At 31.9% G+C, this 21,273-nt stretch overlaps 1 long non-coding RNA gene across 1 annotated transcript in view; it reads right to left on the reverse strand.

Annotated features, from left to right (window-relative positions):
* Nucleotides 1-20,752, reverse strand: part of LOC127716037 (uncharacterized) — a 95,479-nt gene extending 74,727 nt beyond the window's left edge. The window contains exons 1-2 of the long non-coding RNA XR_007988718.1: nt 20,599-20,752; nt 18,588-18,632 (exon numbers count right to left, since the gene is read on the reverse strand). This is a non-coding gene — a long non-coding RNA (uncharacterized LOC127716037). The remainder of the gene's footprint in view (nt 1-18,587; nt 18,633-20,598) is intronic.
* Between the last annotated feature and the right edge of the window lie 521 nt (nt 20,753-21,273).

Here is a 21,273-nt window from a genome sequence, read left to right on the forward strand (position 1 = left end):
GTGCTTGGCAGAGAGGCAGCCAATCTTCGATTTGAAAACGGGCAAGGATTGAGTGGAAGACTTCCTGCACTCGAACAGTGCATGGTGTAGATTTCATTGACGCAATGAGGCAACCACCTCACCAAATTTTTGACAATTAAAAAAGAGAGATAAAGAGAATTATATACCATGTACGTACAAAGTATACTGAGTGACGACGGTTCAAAAAGTTGACTGCTGTACTCTTTACTCACTCATTCCTCATTATTAACGTCTTGAAAACTTTGTTCATCAAATGAACAAGGTAGATGCAAATATAACAGACAAAGTAAACCTCGCAAAAAAAACCTGATTTAAACAAGAGGTCATAACTGTGAAACTGACATGATGCTTGATTTTTTTTGACAACGAACTTGTTACTTTTGGTGGACAAAGTTTTCAACAGGTACTTGGCATTCCTACATTTTATGTAGTACTCTTCTATCTTGGTTGAGATATACAAGACTTCATAGTTCACTCAGTTATTATCATCCGAATATTTTGACAAAAGCTAAACGTATAAAGTTAAAAAACATAGTGGATCATAAACCTAATATCCCCAGATCTGTACAAAAGCATTTTAGAGGAGGTCATACATATAATTCTGTCAATTATTTTTGTTTTGATCAGGACCTGTCTGTAACTGAATACTGAGAATTTAACCTTAATCCAGCAGTTTCATTGACATATATTGATTTAATGCGCACAAGCAATATTGTTTCATGATAAAATTCCACAAATCTGGATTTTACATAGACAGGATCTTTTTGCCAGTGTATGACCTATCAAGAATATACATCACCTATACCTATTTTTCGATTCATATTTTCAATTAACCGTCCACTCCCTATTGGCATTGACGTTTTTTAACCAAAGTGAGGCTTTGACTGCCAACATTCAAATCATTTGCCTCACACGAAATAAAATACAAGTTACGATAGTTGGTTGCATAACGTTCAGCGGCAAATATTTCATGCATAATTAACGTGTAAAGAGCTTGGCATTCTCTCTACTACTGTACTAGAGGTATTGGATTTAACGTCCCCACTCTGACCGGACTGGACTGCGTACTTGTACATCCCGCACAACCAAACGGACTTCCCACTTTGACAATGGTTTAACTGCCGATCGGAACAAGACCAATAATGACCATATTTCTATTCCTCCTATCACCTTTGAGGGGTTACTGTCAGGGCGAACACGCGACCAAAGAGACAGTTATAAATATGGAAGATACATATACATGTACGTGTATTAATCAAAACATTTGCAACAAGAATGTGTGGCCTTAAGACACCGTGCCCCTTCACATGATCATATTTCCATGTTCAGTGCACCACTTTATCCGGGTCAAGCTCTTATTTGGTATATAATTTTAAACGTTTCATATTGTAAACAGAACGGAAAAACGGACGGATGCACAGACAAGTAAATATAATATCCCTTGCTATCATAAGTTGGTCATAAAACTAAAATGAACAGTCTACTTAACAAAACGTCAATCAAATATTCCGTATATGTCCGTTTTTTCATACGTATTTGTATAAGTTAAACGCCAAACATTTTAAAAAAACAATTTAAGAGCAATGACGTTAAACTACTCATACGTGTGTATTGGCTCTTCCTAGAATCCAAGCATCATTATGAGACAAGATATAAAAAAATAAACTGATTCAGTAAAGTTTTATCATATTTTTCTTGAAGATGCGCCCTCATAAATTCCATATGATAAAATTCTACGGAAAGGTGACAAAATACTATCAGAAAGATGCATCAGTGATCTGAATTTTTACCTTTGACAAAAGTATCTTGAAATAAATTATAGAAGTATGCTTAAAAAAAAGAAGAAGCAGCAATTTGTGTACACCTTTTACATTCCGGTGTGTTTGAAATTCTTGTTTTAATCTTATAACTTTAAAATCAAAAATGAGAATATGATCTTGCTTCAGATTCCATTATTTTTATTTTTTCAAACTTAATTTTGATTTTTTAGCTTTAAGAATTCATCGTTTGAGGAATAAATATATGGGTCAAGTGAAATGACGAAGTAATTATCGGTGCGTTTGATTAACGGTAACTGAATTAATTATTCCCTTTATTGGCTTTAAAGGTTGTTGTAAATTAAATCATCCTAAATTTAATAACAAAAATATGTAAAGAATTAAAATAGTAGTTTGTGCTAATTTTTAAATAAAATCTATTCCAACAAATTATGTGTATTCAACGTGCCAAACATTCATGCAGTATATGGTCCCCTCCGTCATCCTCTAATGCAATAGGACGAGATATGGTCAGATAGGTTGGTTATGTCGAGTGGTGTCATTTTATTTGAAATCTCTATTAAAACCGTTTTAATCCGTACGTATTCGTAGTTCCGAATAACTAAGTACTAGTAAACACGTATTTGTTAACGATGCAATACGGTTTGTAACGAATCTGTCACGGAACGGCACGATCTCATTACGTTGCGTTACGGATAGCTAGGGATCAGCAAGGGTTCTCAAAGTCTGTTATGGTTTACTACGTTACAACACGACAAACTACAGAATATGTAGGTCCACGACATACTGACATCGGGCTTCTGTATGAATACTCCCTACTTATAGGGCCCAACTTAGTCTGTGTCTTGCCGTAGAGGTATATATAACATTATTCAACACGAACAATCAACAACTGATGCTTGCAATTAATTGGCTGGAATTGGATATTGATATGGCAAAAAAAATGCCAGGGCACTGACCAAGCTATTTGATGACAGACGTAGATGTGACCGGAGGCAGAGGAGATGTAGGTCTGTGTCATGGCAGAATAAAAAAAAGTCCTTTAGAACTGTCGAGCATTGTTGGATATTATTAGATATTACAATGTGGACTTTGTGTTGTTCTTTATTTCTATTTACGTATGCATCATTGCTGAAGATAAATACCTTGAAATATGCACAATATAACACACACACACACACACACACACATATATAATCTATAGCTTTAATTAAGTACCAAACAAGTACTATAATGTAAATGATTTGCAAATGACAAGATTTTTATGATCCACAACTAAATTCGAAAATATTTAATAAATAATTTAATAAAACTAAAACAAAAAACATCGATTCACTGCCATAAAGAAATGATAAGCGGCTTAGAAAATGTGGCGGTTCGTAATATCCCGTATCAGACCGTTCTCATTCGTACTTACCCTTACTTATACCGTGGCAAACCGCTGTTTAATCGCAGTATATACGCATCGACACGTGTCGTTGCGTATTAAACAGTGTCATGTCCGTATCAAACCGTGTCGTACCGTAAGAATCCGTATCACTCATGTCGCCAAAATGACCCCTTTCTTGCATATCCCTTAGTAGATACGTCAAAATCCGTAGCCAAACCGTTGTGCATCCGTATTGGACTACGTAAAATATATTTCCGGGAACATCCGTGAGATTTAATCAGTAGTGGAACCGGCGAGGTAATCGGTGAATGTGTGACCTGGGCATTATATTGCGAACATTTTTCAAAATATTGTCAAGTGACTCTTTAGTATCATTTAATCTACGTTCAGGCACTGCTAAACAACTAAAGCTTACCGAATCCCAAATTTGTCCGAGTCTTGCGGGCATTGAACTAAAGTCACAAAAGGAATCATCTAACTGATTTTATAGTATTAATTATAAATTTGCTTGCTCCATTGTGTTCCCAAAAAGCTACATTTTAGATAAGCTACTTTTGACCCCTTTAGCGAATTTAGAAAAATCAACTGTATTAAAAATACTTCGCATGTACAAAAAATATATTGATGTGTCCTTGCAACAAATATTTGTCTACAAAATCAAGATACTTATCTTTTATCTTATGTTGCTGGATTGTTCTCTGTGCCAATTGTTGCTTCGATTGTTCAACAGTGTCCAAATTGGTGGCACTCATAACACATGTCATAGGAAGTCGCCTGTCGGCGACTGTTCCTCCGAAGGGGTGGCTGGTTGTACTGTTGATGGGGCATATCTGCAGAATTAGCAGGAGGTCTGGAAACAGTAGCTGAAGGCTTAGCGTAAGTTTTAGTATGGCTTTTCTTCTCCTTGATGATTTTGAGAGCTCTGTTTTCAGCGTGGCGGAGTTTTTTCTCGTCAACTGAATCTGGTGCTCTTTCGTCGCTCTCGTTCTCACGCACTGTCGTCCAACAAGCTGGAGATTTATCGGCTATTTCGTTGAGCTTATTTCTTTTGTTCAACTTTAAGATAAGTCCAGAAATTAAATTTATAGGAACAAAATCTTCCTTCAAAAAGCGTTTTGTAGTTTATGTAGGTCAGCAAGGACTTCAGAATTGAAGGTAAATTGAATTTGATTACCTTCACTCTTCAGTTTCACGGAAGCTTCCTTTTCCAACTTAGTGGCTAAGGAGTCGTTGCCCGACACTTACTTGTTCTTTAGTGCAGATATTTTGGAATCAAAGTACGACGTAAACAGCTGAAAGGAGCTGTCACTTATTTTTTTGCTATGGCGCTGTTTGCTGGGTTGCTGTCGACGGTACTGGTAGAGGCAAACTAGGAAATGCAGCTTCTCTGTTAAGAACAACAGGAGTTGTAGACTTATGTAGTAGTAATTCTTCTTCGTCTTCAGAACAGTGGTCTGTCATGGTTAATACAGGCAAGGCAGTAGTACGGAGTATGCTACTCAGCGTAAGGCAGAACTTCGAATAATAACATTTTAAATTACATTTAATTTATATGAAACAACAAGCACGAAAAACACGAGCCGAAATCATACGATACATAGAATACCTGTTTCATTCGGAGATTTATACCTGCAATACGACAAATTTCACCCAATGAAAAACCATGATTGTAAACATTACAGGTATTCTAAAACACGTGTTGATGTAAACAAACACACGTGTTTTACCAAAACAAATACATGTGCTTCCGTACTATTAATAAATATATTACTCTTCCGGGACACATGGTATCACTTCTGGTGTTGGTTGTTTTTTTAATTTTTGTTTGCAAGGTAATGTTTTTCTTATGAAGTGTTTTGTTGACTTGTTTGTCTTTCCGTCCGTTTTTGTTATGTCCATGCCAGTTTCGCGTCGACTTATGACTTAACATTTGTTATGGTTTTCGTTTGATAAATTCCTTTTGCTATATCAGGACCTTATATAGGTCACTTTACGGTTAGGCTTTTTCTCTTTGGACTCAGGTAAATAGATGTCTCAATCATAACACATCAACACAATGCTGCACCACCGCTGGCACCATTTTACTTTCAGACTTTACATTAACCGTGTGTTAACGTAGACAATAACTAAAGTATATTGTTGCATGCAAAATTGCCTTTACATATAAGTCAATAATCTAGAAAAAACTAATGAATAAGGTTTTCTTTCTGCTATTTAGGATTCATTACCCTTAGACGCTTGAATTTGAAATGTTGATCATTTAGAGGGCAATGAGAATAGGCTTTGCTATATAATATATAAAAACAACAACTTTGAAGCAAATCTTACTCATAACTTCTTTCGTAATGCACTGTAACACAATTAGTACCCATATAAATACCGACAGTCTGCTAAAATATCAATCCACAATCGAACAAATAATTCGGAATTTTTATTATACCAGTTTTGTCCATTTTTTTTTAGGAATGAGCATAGTTCTTCATAAAGTAAGATGTTTCAAGACGTATAACACTGAATATGTTTAATAAGACGATGTTGTCGATCTCTCAGTTGAGCATTCTAGAGTAGAGATTTTTTCATTTTTAAGATATAGAATAAGAAGATGTGGCGTACTTGCCAATGATACAAACCTCCTCTAAAGACCAAACTACGTTAAGGTTAATAGCTATAGGTTACCGTAAAACCTTACAAATCAACATCTGATTGACATCGATTAATGAACATACCTCAGTACAATATTTCTGAAAGCCATATTTTAATGATTGTCGAAATGAGCATCTGGTGCAGAAAATAGTTGGTACCGTTTATGTTATTAATACCACTGGGTCGATGCCTCTGCTGGTGGACTGATAGTCCTCGAGGGAATCACCATCCCAGTAGCCTGTACTTGGGTACTGGCATGCAAATACGGATTTTGTGTTTTTGAAATTTCCTGTTACAAAATTTTTGAAATTATTTAAATTTAAGGAATGTATATCCCTCATGCAAAGCTTTGATTCCTTGCCCGGCTTTGGCTATACTTTTTTGCCCTGTTTGGGTAATAGCTCTTCATCTTTTTAATAAGCTTTGGATTTTTTATTATTTTGACCCCGAGCATCGCTGAAGAGATATTGATTGTCGAAATGCACATCTGGTTAAGAAAACATTGGTACCGTTTTTGTTACTACTACCACTGGGTCGATGCCTCTGCTGGTGGACTGATAGTCCCCGAGGGTATCACCAGCCCAGTAGCCAGTACTTCGGTAGTGGCATGAAAATACGGATTTTGTGTTATTGAAATTTCCTGTTACAAAATTTTTGAAATTATTTAAATTTAAGGAATGTATTTCCCTCATACAAAGCTCTGATTCCTTGCCCGGCTTTGGCTCTACCTTTTTGTCCTGTTTGGTTTATAGCTCTTCATCTTTTTAATAAGCTTTGGATTTTCAATTATTTTGACCCCGAGCATCGCTGAAGAGACATTGATAGTCGAAATGCGCATCTGGTGCAGAGAAATTGGTACCGTTTATGTTATTAATGTAAAACGTATGAGTCTGATTTGAACCTTGTCCTGCCCATATTTTTTATTGTTTGTCTTACGAAAACACATGACATACAAAAAAACTGTTATTGTGAGTTTATGAATATCATAGATATTATATCAGGTAAATGTACACAGTTAAGAACAATATAATATATGAATATAACATGTACATATTAAGCGATCATTTGAAGTCAACATATATATAGTTTACTTGTGAAAGAAGAATTTTTTTTTTATCTTGTAGATATGAGTATGTTTTTTTTAAAATACAGCTTAAGCACGTTAAGGTGTAAACCAGGTGTTGTTTTGTTTAATTGGTCAATATAGTTTCTTTTTGCACATACTATAACTTAAGTTAGTTTTCTGAACCACACTGGTAGAAATTGGGCGTATCTTAGAGCAAGTATTTTCTAATAAATTGCATCTTATATAAATATCCTTGTTTCTTGTTTATCAATTACTTATGTAGATTTTTAGTATTCTCTCTGTATAAAATGAAATATGTTCATATGTATGAACAAGTCAATGCCTTTTACCCTCTACAGTGTGGTATTTGCCAAAACATATTTTCGTAATTTAACCTTCAGTGAAGCTTGATCATTTGTGCACTCGATTAAATCACCGTCGCAATACCGAACGACTAATAAAAAGTGAGTGAGTATGAAATGTTAAGAATGCTACATTCAAAAATAGGTAAAGGACAAAATCATGTAGGCCTATGTCTATGATAACTTTTTTTCCTACATTATTACTTTTTTAATAATAAACATTGATTTCAATGATGATTTGGTATTTTTGTTAACCACCCCTAGAACGTATGTCGCTTAACAATGTTCATTCATGAATGCGAAGGTTAATAAAATATTGTTTAAGATTTTAAGCTACTTTTTACATCATTAGTCAACGCTTATATCTTGAGTATGCGTATGTATTGTATCTAAATAATATTCTATTTGAGAGTGTCAGCTAACACCCGGATGCGGATATAATACAAAACTCAAATATAAGGTATACTGCTGTCAAGTAACCAAGTCAAAACCTTGCAGTCTTCAAGTTTGTATCAAATTTATATTTTGAGTACTTATAAATTAAACCCAACAACATTTGTTAAATATCAGTACTTTCTTGATAATTTATTAATACAAGAATAGTTGATTACAACTGATATATCAACATCTCCTTTTTCCCCATAAAACGATGATCTTTCACTATGATATTGCAAATCTCGACGTGAAGTGTAGCAATAGGAATGATCGTAAAATGTAAGCTATCTTGACCAACGAATTGCTTTTAGAGATCAGATGAATATGGGCCTGATTCATCTCAATGAAATTGCGGTAAACTCCTACATGTAAAGAAAAAGAACCGAATGTATGCATGATCACTGAATGCATTTACAAAGATTATTGTCAAGATGATTGTAATTTCTTGTACATTTGTCATGCATTTGGAATCCGAAAAAAAAAATCAACGAAATGTTACTTATCTTATCATATGACAATTGCTCCGTCTAACAAAACGTATTTGTTTATGTGATGATTAATGATGAATGAGGGCAATCATTATGAAACACAATCACCGATATCAAAGGAATCAGTTGTTGTATTTTCCCTTTGTGCCACACGTTTCCTTATTTACTTGGTATGAGCAGAACGACCAACGCAATTTATGAAGCAGCAGCTGTATACCTTTTCTAATAACCTGAGTACACTCTTAGTTCTTTTTCGTAGGGGTGATTGTTTGGACCCATAATTCTGTTGTAGCATTTGGCAATGATCGTATCTTCCTCAACATACGAATTGTTACTAACCTCCTTTAATCATTTTTACTTGAGTGTTAGTTTAAAAGATATTATTGGTATACTTCCATTATCAAAGACCTTTTTGACGTTAAAAAAAAAAATATTTGTAGGAAAACTTTAGGAAACAAGCAACCTTTTGTTTTTCTAATGAAATAAATTATCACAGCAAAGTGAGAAGGGTGAGATAGACTTTCATGAACAACAACAACTTCTATATTAGTAAATTCAGTGCATTTCGTTTATTTATCATATCAAATTAACAACATCAAATTATTTAATTTTCTAGCAAGGAGAAGCATATATAACCGATTAAGACTGTTAAGGTCCAATTTACTGCGTTACTGCATTATTATGTAGGTATTTTAAACATATAAAATATACTAAAATAAAGATTTGAATGACGTTAAAGAGATCAGCAGTTTTTTTAATAGTCAAAATAGACAATTTATTGAATTTGTATGTACATTGTATATTTGCTTTGTTAATTAGATTTTCTTGAATCATATATATATAAACATCGGAAAATCTTGAAAAGTCTAGGCAATTTCACGATGTTCTATCTTTGCTAAACAATGTAAACGAAAAAAGTAAGTTTGCTTTATTTCTATTAAACCATTAAAATTCTACTGTAATATCATGAAATGGGAGATGTTTGCGACTTTTATTTGTACTCATTGTACATCAGAAAAGTACTTTGAACACTCTTATTTGGCCTTATAGCTTTTTTGATTCAAGCGTTCGATGAGTCTTTTGTAGAAGATACGCGCGTCTGGAATACAAAATGTTAAGCTTGGTATCTATAATGAGTTAATGTTAATTGTCAAACCCTAATGTTTTCAACGTCATTACAAGTTTGATATGCATTTGATGTACATTAATTATACTATTAAGATGTTAAGCTACAGAGCCATTGCTTTGGTACTTTCAAGCAGGTCTATCTTATAGGTGTTACTTCTATTTTTTGAGCCAAAACCACCTTTGACATCTGAAAGAAAAAAATGAATATATCCGTTTCTTTGATTAAAGAGTAGGACATTATTACAGATACATAAATACTAATATTTTATATTTTGTTAACAATTTAAAAAATCAGCTTTCCTCGATGGTTATTCAAAAAATGAAGATAAAGCGAACACCAATATTGCCATTTACCAGCGGTTAGGTTATTTTTGTAGCTTTATTCAGTGGTTGGCTGATTTTGTCCTGTTTTACTACATATAACACGTTAAAATTAAATACATATTTCGGATTGTCTGGTTTGATATTTTAATTTCCATGCGTTTTTGTTGTTTATTAAACAAAAAGCTCAATGGCATCATTAGCAAGAGTTGTCCAGAAAGTTTGTCGACAATAAGTAAAGCATTTCAATATATAGTTGTTTTTCACAGTGGTCTTTCAACTTTTTTATGAAAATAAAAATTGTTAAGTCAATTTAACAAATCCATCATTTACTGTTTCCTATAAACCAGTTGGTACGTGTTTATTCTTCTTTTTTGTACATGTATAATTTATTTTCTTAACATGTTAATATTATGAAATTTTGGTTTCACCATATATGAAGTTAGTATTTATATAGCCTGTATCAATGAAATGTCAAATCATTCGCCCTGCGCACAATTCTTGAATGTTATTACCCAAAACTAGTGTGCTTTGTCATGTCAGCGCATCCTGGAATTTTAAGTCTCAAACTCAATGCTCAAACTCAAATCTACAAGGAAATTGTATTTTGTATGTTATATGCAAATATAACATTTTGAACGTGTCGGTTTTCATTTTACACGTGATGAAATTACCTACTAATAATTACCAAAGAAAAATGTTTAGGTGTCAAAAAATATGTGTATGAAATTCGTTAAACGTTGAATATTTAAGATTTTCAATATTTGCGATACTTACGCAATATAATGACTGAAATAGAAAACACGTCATGTGTAATGAAAATCATCAGTTCGTTTTAGCTATAAGAGTACAAGTACATGTAACAAACAGTACTGTAAAATATTTACAAATGATATAATGGTGATATTAATTTGAATTAAAAGTATAGACTGTTCGGTTTTGATATAAATCTATAAATACATGCAAAAATAAACTGATAATACTTATAAGTAGGTTATTTTTGTAGCTTTATTCAGTGGTTGGCTGATTTTGTCCTGTTTTACTACATATAACACGTTAGAATTAAATACATATTTCGGATTGTCTGGTTTGATATTTTAATTTCCATGCGTTTTTGTTGTTTATTAAACAAAAAGCTCAATGGCATCATTAGCAAGAGTTGTCCAGAAAGTTTGTCGACAATAAGTAAAGCATTTCAATATATAGTTGTTTTTCACAGTGGTCTTTCAACTTTTTTATGAAAATAAAAATTGTTAAGTCAATTTAACAAATCCATCATTTACTGTTTCCTATAAACCAGTTGGTACGTGTTTATTCTTCTTTTTTGTACATGTATAATTTATTTTCTTAACATGTTAATATTATGAAATTTTGGTTTCACCATATATGAAGTTAGTATTTATATAGCCTGTATCAATGAAATGTCAAATCATTCGCCCTGCGCACAATTCTTGAATGTTATTACCCAAAACTAGTGTGCTTTGTCATGTCAGCGCATCCTGGAATTTTAAGTCTCAAACTCAATGCTTAAATCAAATTTCTCATAGAAAGCGTTAAGAAACAAATATCTACCAAAGCACAATTGCATCCCTTTTTTGTGATAAATATATGCTAGTTTACTGAATTTGTTTAAGATGTATGCCACAATCTGAATTAACTTCTGTTTGTTATACGCAGGTAATAACAGCATACCAATCTAGTCATGGTTGTACTTTGACACCGACAGTAAAATATAACATAACAAACTGTAATTGAAACATACGTAAAGCATCTTATTGTACAATAACACTCTTGTAAAACATTTCGTACAAAATATAATGGGTTGAACATCAAACAAAGATTAATAAAAAAAAAAGAAAGGTGAAAAGACACAAACATAAAATAAACTTACCCACAGTTTTCACAGTCACTAAAATATAGCATTATTAAAAATTAAAAATAAAGTTAAAAATTTCATTGACATCATAATTTGTTACTGAAAATATCAGTATTTTACAATGACTAAATGCATGTCGAATTTGTACATGAAACCTATTTCCATAGATGTTTATTCCGTCGGGTAACGTATTACAAAAAGAAAGAAATAAAATAGTTGACAATATATGCATGCATGGCACTGTGCATTCATTCATACTAATGACTGGCCTGAATTTAGTAAAATTGTATAGGAATGCACATGAGATGTTAAAATCAATGAGAACTATCATTTATCATTGAAATAATTAGGAAACAAAACATTTACGGTTTTTAATCTGATAGTCATCATACTATCATTTCAATTGATCACTTTTTGTGTACATTTTTTTTCTCGATTTTTTCATTTATTCTACTTAAATCAATGTTAGTCTATACAATAGCGTTTATTGTTATGTTTATTATCTATCAAAATGTGTGTCTGAAGTCTGTCAGTTTTAAATATTTCTCTTTGTATCGATATATGTTCCATTTTGACAAGCATCACTTAAAACAATATAAATGAATTTATGTTTATTTATAATGGGATATATGAATTTAGTTTGAAGCTTTTCAGTAATTATGTAACTTCTATTGCAGAATGATTTAAATTGCATTTATAATGCCTAAATACTTTTAGTTTCCATAATATCAAACAAGAGGTCAACACTAAAGTAAAACGATCATATATTAAATCATGATCAGCTTTTCTAATTTTCCGATATCAAATCAGAATGTTTATGTTTAATTTTCAATATTGTTTCTTAAACTGTATCTATAATGTCATGACCAAACCAAAGTGCATAGGTTATAAAAGATACCAGAGGGACATTCAAACTCATAAGTCGAAAATAACCTGACGACACCATAACTTAAAAAGAAAAAAGACAAACAGACAAACAATAGTACACAAAACTCATCAAAGGAAACTGAAGACTAAGCAACACGAACCCCACAAAAAACTGGGAGTGATCTCAGATGCTCCGGAAGGGTTTAGCAGATCCTGCTTACAAGATGAAAGTTCGATTATTGTCCCAATCAAGTGGTCACTGTTCAATTGAAATAAAAAACAAACTATTGCTGACTTTGACTTTGACTTCGTGTATGTAATCGGTTTAATATTAGTCTATGCTATATTGTATAGAAAATACGTAAATGTTTATAGTTCTACAAAGTAAAACTTACAAATAGTTTCCTTTTCCATACATGAAAATGTTGCTGTAAGATAAAACAGAAACATGATCCAAATTGTCGTGGAGTAAACTTACATATTATTCTTTGAAAAGTATTGTTTTTCGAATTTCTTATATATGTATGCCTTTATATCTGTGGTACCATGGGCACGGCTTGTCATTTTACTGTTTAGAAATGAATTATTTTTACCAAATAAACTATTTCGAATTAATTGTCTGTATACTTATGACGCTAAGATTTGAATGTAAAATCAATGCTCTCGTATGCACCTGGCTTAAACTATTGCTTTTTGCACGTGTTCATCTATAAAGCAAATGGAACATTTTCTTTGAGGGGGGTTTTCATTTAGCTTCTTCACAGGAAATACAGAAAGAGAATGGGTGTATTAAATTGTTTGAGACATAGATATAGAAAGTGTTTTTAAAGAGTTTGAGTTTAATTATCACACAAAGATTATGTTAAACATCAACACATAATCTTCTACAATAAATGGAAGCGTAAACCATATGAATTGGTTCACGTAAGATCAACATATACATGCAGTGAATTTCGTCGTACATAAAATACAATAAAAAAGATAAAATTGGCTTTCGTTAAACATGCTTAAATATTACAGTAAAATATTGATCGTTTTCAATTCAAAGATTTCATCATAAAAAAAAATTATAAAGAAAAAGATTACTAAAACCTTTAGCCACAGACATATGACTTGCCTTTATTCAAAATAGTACGATATGAATTATGACAAACAAATTGTGAGCTTCCTTTATTCCAATTCAGGAGACAACAACGAAACATATATGGAGTGATTTTCAAACCATACAATCTACAAGGAAATTGTATTTTGTATGTTATATGCAAATATAACATTTTGAACGTGTCGGTTTTCATTTTACACGTGATGAAATTACCTACTAATAATTACCAAAGAAAAATGTTTAGGTGTCAAAAAATATGTGTATGAAATTCGTTAAACGTTGAATATTTAAGATTTTCAATATTTGCGATACTTACGCAATATAATGACTGAAATAGAAAACACGTCATGTGTAATGAAAATCATCAGTTCGTTTTAGCTATAAGAGTACAAGTACATGTAACAAACAGTACTGTAAAATATTTACAAATGATATAATGGTGATATTAATTTGAATTAAAAGTATAGACTGTTCGGTTTTGATATAAATCTATAAATACATGCAAAAATAAACTGATAATACTTATAAGTACAACGTTTCAAATATGCATGACGATAAAACAATACAGTATTTACGTAAATGAGACAGCCCATCAGAACACGGCAATACACAGAAAAAGTATCAACACCAGATGAAGTGGATTGTAAAACTCTGAATTACACAATTTCATTATGTTAATCCTGATGAGTACATTATTTTAGTGACATTTACATAATATTACTATATGATGAAATTATTTAATGGGATTTATAGTTAGTTTGGTATGACAAGGAACTTCATAATTAATATATGAATACAATGGCAAATAGCTTTAACTTGAAAGAGACAACAATTGTCTATACATATAACCAAATGAGAGAAGATATGAGATTAAACTAATATGTATAAGAATGATAGACATCTAAGAAAATACTTACTGACAAACACAAGTTAATGCTACACAGAAATATGTTCATGTGACAAATTAACACTACCAAAAACCCATGTAAACATGGTAAAGAAGACACTAATATTGAAATTCCCTGTGTTACTTCAGTTGAAAATGTTAATATGTCAAATAATGCACGTTATTTATAAACGCTGGTAGTTCATTTGAAAAAAAAAAAATTATATTTCTACAATAATAAAACATATAGCATTTACTGGAATACAAATCAAAGTTCTAAACATGTCTGTACAAAATAACGTTTTGTATGACACAGACTGATTAACCATTGAACATATGCTCTATATCATAATATCTAAGAAAAAAAAAAAAAAAAAAGATAGGACAAATATTTCTAAAAGAACATGCAGTTTTGTACACATGTGTGTAAGGTTCAACGAAGTTAACCACAACGCAACCTTATTAATAGTTCCAAAACCTCAACATCAATACAGCATGTTTTGTTTGTATTTTGGACTCTTTAATCTTTTATTACTTGTTATAGGACATTATTGTATCAGATTCAATAACACGAATTGCTATAATACTAGATATGATATGCAATATTTTACAAAAACTGAATCCTGGTTTCATGACTTTAAGTATCGAATAAAAACACAGGATGTGTCAAAGTGGCCTTTATTAACTTGTGTAATGCAAATCATAAGATAAATATAAACGATTACTTGTAACCATTGCATGGCAATGGTGCTAAATAGTCATGTAGAAATCACCTTTGCGAGCAGATGATATATACAGTCAGGAGCCTGTTGTTGAGAGGTTGTCGTTTGTAGATGTAATTTATAATTGTTTCTCGTTTCTCGTTTTTTATATAAATAAGACCTTTGGTTTTCCTGTTTGAATTATTTTACACTGGTAATTTTGGGGCCCTTTATAACTTGCTGTTCGGTGTGAACCAAGGCCTCTGTGTTGAAGGTCATACTTTGACCTATAAATGTTAACTTTATATACATTGTGACTTGGACAGAGGGTTGTCTCATTGGCACTCATACCACATCTCCGTATTCATATTCCTGTAGATTAACCATTAACACATGACAAGTGTTGCATTGGGAAGAAGTTTACATTTTTCTATTCTATACGACTTCACATTATCTTAAACTCACCTATCCCAGAAAGTTATAAACAAAAATGTATGCACGTTTACAGTAGTTTTAATTGGAACTGAAGATTTTAAAGTCAATTATATGTTTTAACTGAATAGGTACATGTAGGCTTACATACTATAAATGTATACTCACTCCATAGGTTTTTCTCTACAAAACAAAATGCATAATAAAACTACAATCATAATACTTTTAACCGTAATAACTTATGAGAAGGTTATGTTATTTTTTTATTTGATATTTATTCCACTATATTTTGTCCTGAATGAACTTGAAACTGTAACATCACGCTGCTTCACTGATTGATCATTAAGTCATCTTTTCATAAAGATAATGGTGTATAAGTTTTCAATAGAAATCAACCTTTTTATATAGTCAACAGATGGTCATCAGTAAGACCAGATACATATTTTGTTCATTTTCGGATTTGCCACATATTATTTATCTTTAAACGAAAGCATGTCTACATAAAAAACAATTTTAAAACACACCTCTTCTGTAAATCTTTTTATTCTTAATATGTGTAGTTTGCATGGTTAATACTGTATTCTGAAATAAGGCCTTATATCATTTTCCTTGATTAAAGCGACAGAAAGTAAAAGAACCAATTATGTTCATCAACTTTAGGCAAAATAAATGTTTATATAACTTAAAGTCATTATAAACACAAACATTACAAACAATGAATGCCAAATTGTGAACACATAGTACTGTAATGGATAAAATACACTAACAAAACATTTCTTTTTTTAATTGGTCACAATTAATGAATGATCGATGTTCAATAGGTAGTTGTAATTATGTATTCATACTTACTCAGAAAGTTTTTCTCTCCTGGAAATGAATACAAAAGTAGTTTTGGTAAAAGTACTTTATTCGAATGAAGTTTCTAAAGATTGATTGAATATATTTCAATATGTACTGTTGAATTTGATTCTTCTAATTAATTTCATCATCTATTATTTCGGGTTAAATTATTATGCATAGGAATACATATAATCTTGAAAAACATATTCTTTCCTTTCGTATTTAGTGCACTTGATTAGAATTAATCATTGCGATGACAAATGAGATATTTGTTGTAATTTTCTTCCTTTTCTCTCATTTTCTGTTGTTATCAGACCCTGTTCCCCCATCATTGTTTTTTCGTTGAGTCATTTTCTTTCCTTGTATCTGTCTGAAAGTGATTTCATGGTTTTCTAAATCATGTTTTCTTAGAATTAATCTATTTGTTAGGTTATTGCCATCTGGTATCATCTCATAATTCTGTTTTAATAAGTAAGTGTTGTGCAGTGTTTTTCCCCTACGTTTTACAATATTTTTCTTGTGACTAACTTAGATAACGGGTATTCTTGGAAGGGATCGTTTCTCAAAACACTGTGGTTTATCCAAACATCTTCCCACATTTAACCTAAATAAAACTGTATTCTTACCCACAACTGTTGCAAAAGTATCCGTACAGTGTCTTTGTTGGCTCTTCTCTGAAATCGGAGATATGGAAATAAAAACTGATGACAGAGAAACTGTAAAAAAATAAAACGATTAATACGCATATCAAAATGTGTGTGTGTGTGTTTTGCAATAGTTGTTCAAATATTTATGATTTATGTCACACAATGATTTACACATAATGTCCGTACATGTACAATTCATTTCATCTCTAATGAAAAGTTCTACTACGTTTCTTGCATGTTGCAATTCACAACTTCGTTGTAATAAACATACCCAACTGTTAAATTCAAATGATTTATACAGGGACTGAAACTTACACAAATAAGAAGACTGTATAACTCAATTCAAAACGGCCAACAAACACACAGTACGGATACTTTTGCAACAGTTGTGGGTAAGAATAATGATTATAATAAAAAAAAAATGATATGTCTTTTAATTATGCAATGTCATGTATCATTTTGTAAAGTAAAGACCTTTGTTAAATTGAGAATAAAAATTGAGAATGTGTCAAAGAGACAACAACCCGACCAAAGAGCAAAACACAGCCAAGGCCACCAATGGGTCTTCAACACAGTGAGAAAATCCCGCACCCGCTGGCGGGCTTCAGCTGGCCTCTAAACAAAATGTGTACAAGTTCAGTCAAAATTGACGACATACTAAACTCAAAAGCAAATACATGAACTATAATTGAAAAACATACAAGGATAAAGACAAAGGCCAAAGACTCCTAACTTGGGACAGGCGCACAAATGCGGCGGGGTTAAACATTTTTTGTGATATCTCAACCCTCCCCTATACCTTTATAAGGGTAGACTGGTTCACAAATCTTGATATTTCATATTTTACGAGCAAGTAAATAATATATGAATTGGGCAATCTTGATAAATCAGTCGAAGAGGAACAGATGATACAATGAGTAAAAAGAAATGGGAAACAACAGTAAACAAAAATTCTCCCTTAAAAAGCATAAGACTAAGCATCAGAAACTCTATCAAATATTTAGTGGACTAATGTCTCTGTACAAAGTGAGAGGTGCCTGTTCTACTATCTACGAATGAAAGTCATTGAATAAGCTTATATACAGATATGGATATAATCTACAAAGTACCACTGTTTTATGTATCAAATGCATTATTTGAAAATACATTCATAAACATATTAAATTAGCTCCTATACCATCACGCCCAACTGCAAGACATAAATATGAAATAATAATTATAAAACATGCATTAATTTGAATGTTGTATTTAGTGACGCATTTATACCTGCTATTTATTTTAGTTACTTCTCAGTTACAATATGACTGATGTCACTAGTGGAGCAGAAACTGCTAGCACTTCCAAAGCACCTTGCTTAGTTCCAATTTGTATATGGTGGAGTGTCATGTTTCTCAATTTATTATATTAATGCAAACAACTGAAAATGACGCTTTATGCATGATCTCAACATCAGTGTAGCTATTTCGTCAATTGCATATTGAAACGCATTGTTACGTTCCATATGTTGTTTAAAGTTTATTGTGAATATCCCAAAACCAAGCACATAACAAAAGGACTTTTTTTCTATGAAAGTAGGATGCATCTTGTAAATATAAGGGAAATACCTGGTCTCTTTCTTTGGCGTCTGCTCTACACTGTAAACTATTTCTCTGAAGAAAAAAAAAAAACAGGCAAATATTTATCGGTAGTCATATTTCTCCTCGTACCACAATAATATGAGTTCATGGTGTAAAATGAAAACGCATTTAATCTTTCACGCTAAAAACCATTATGCATACTTTAAAATATTTTCATAAAACTATTTCCAGTATACTGCATGTGCGTTTACCATATTTTATATACCTTTTGCTTGTGTGTGCATTTATTGTGTCGTATACAGCGTAATACTATTCGTTTACTAACGAAAAAGTAAAATAACAAAAATGCAGAATTCCGAGGAAAATTCTAAACGGAAAGTCCCTACGCAAATGGCAAAAACCAAAAGCTCAAACACATCAAACGAATGGATAACAACAGTCATATTCCTGACTTGGTACAGGCATTTTCTTATGTAGAAAATGGTGGATTAAACCTGGTTTTATAGCTAGCTAAACCTCCCACTTGTATGACAGTCGCATAAAATTCCATTATATTGACAACGATGTGTGAACAAAACAAACAGACATAACAGGTAAAAATTTCAAAAAACGAAATGGGGTACAGCAGTCAACATTGTGTAATCTTAATCACTGTAAAAACAAACAAATATGTTAACAAAGAAAAACAAAAAGGCAAATAGACAAAGCAAATTAGCAAAAAAGAAAGACAAGAATTCCAAATTTTTACCATAGCACAATAACACAATAACGGGATGTATAAGTTTCGAGCCACGTCAAATGGATATTACCAAAAATAGAATAAAAAGTAAAAGTAAAAATGTGTCCTTGTAAACCATATTATGCGTTGCTGTGTTGCGTGTTTGTGTGCTTGTTTTTAATACCGTGTGCAACGGGTGTGTTAACTGTGTTCAGTTTTTTTTTACACTGTACACCATGTGCGTTAGCTTATGCGCGTTAGCTTATGCATTTATCGTGTGATGTTTTATCGTACACATTTGGTGTACCGTGTGCAGAGTGTGCATTAACTATTTGGTGAGTTTAAGTGTATCTTTAATGTAACAAGAACAGCTGGTCAGTTTACAGATGAGTCATGTTCTTTTTTTTTATATTTGTGTATATGAACAGCCTTTCGGAGGCGAATTTTTATATTTGTATATAACTACATTGTAAACTGAAGTAATATTGTGATCACACACATTATATTAAACTTAAAACTTTAAATAAATAAAGGTAATCAATTATTTTCACAGGATTATTGAAATCTTGCTTTCAAAATTTTGAATAAAGTTATTTTACTGTTATTTTACTTATTGCCTTAGAAAATAAAAATTTGATTACATATTTTGTATAAAATATTAACAAATTACATTCAAAATTATAAAAAAAAGAAAAAAAAATGTTTGTACAATGTTTTCGTAGGTGTGCATTTTTGTTTCTGATTTACACAGATTCATGAGTATATCTTTATGACTCTTGATATTAGTGCTTTGTATTTACATTACTCTTCGTAATTCTGAGTCCTAAATGATTAAAATACTGATCCTATGTCCACCTGTCGCTTACAAAGATCTGATAAATCAACGTCTACTTTCTGATTTAAAGAGCTTCGGGGATCTGTGATTCTTTTTTATTGATTCACACCTTGACAAATGTTGAGGCAGACATTTGATTGACTAATGTATGTATTACTAATAAAACAGAAAGTAGAACGGAGTTTTGTCAGAACATAGAACAAGGATTGCTATTCTAATTAGATTGGTGTGTATCATGCACACGTGTAACTCCCTGTTCGTGTAATTGCCTTATTTATCCCTTGATGCAATTGTACGTCTGCCTTGCGTGTCACCTCTAGTTACGGATGATACTTGACGAAGAGAAAAGAATTTCAAATGTATAATTATAACCAAAAACATATTAACTTATAACAAAAGTCATTCATTGGTAAATGAATAATCACCTGAATAGGTAAAAACAAACTATTGGCCTTACAACACTTGTCTCGAGTTAATAAACTTACTGGAACGATATGTCTCCAAATAGATTGAATATTTCTCGTTCTGATACATTTTTTTTGTTATATTCCATAGTTGGAATGACCGCTGGCTGCTTTTCAACTTCAACATCTAACTCGGATGTAATATTTTTCAATTGTGTGAGAAGTTTAGTAGCATCGGCAATTTTCTGGCTCTCAGTAAGGGCAGTCTGACATTTTTCGAACTTTGCTAAATCATTTTGAAACCCACTTCTAATTGATTGAAAGACCTTCAGGTTTGCTGTCTCTTTTTCTTCAAATGATGTAATGAGGGCTTGTACTTTCTTGTCAATCCACTGCTTCATCTGTTTCCCATCTTCTGTAATAACACGAATAGCTCTCTTTATGTCGCTCTGGTTCTTTCCCATGCCTTGTTCAATTTTGTCTAGATTTGTGTTAACGGATTTAATCTTCGAGTCAATTACCTTTTTCACTTTAGTCTGTAATTCCTGTGCCGATTCGTTGATTTCAGACGTATCATGCGTTTTGTGTTTTTTTACGATACACATTTTACATATTGGTAAATCACAATCAATGCAGTAAAATATGAATTTTTCGTCGTGTTCTTTGCATACCAGTTTTCTTTCCAGGTTGATATTTTTCTCACTAAGAAAGGTATGATTTCTACTTATTTTTGACCTTAAATGTAAAGTTTTGCAA

The sequence above is a fragment of the Mytilus californianus genome, unplaced genomic scaffold (genome assembly GCF_021869535.1).
Source record: "Mytilus californianus isolate M0D057914Y unplaced genomic scaffold, xbMytCali1.0.p SCAF_9, whole genome shotgun sequence".
Lineage (NCBI taxonomy): Eukaryota > Metazoa > Mollusca > Bivalvia > Mytilida > Mytilidae > Mytilus > Mytilus californianus.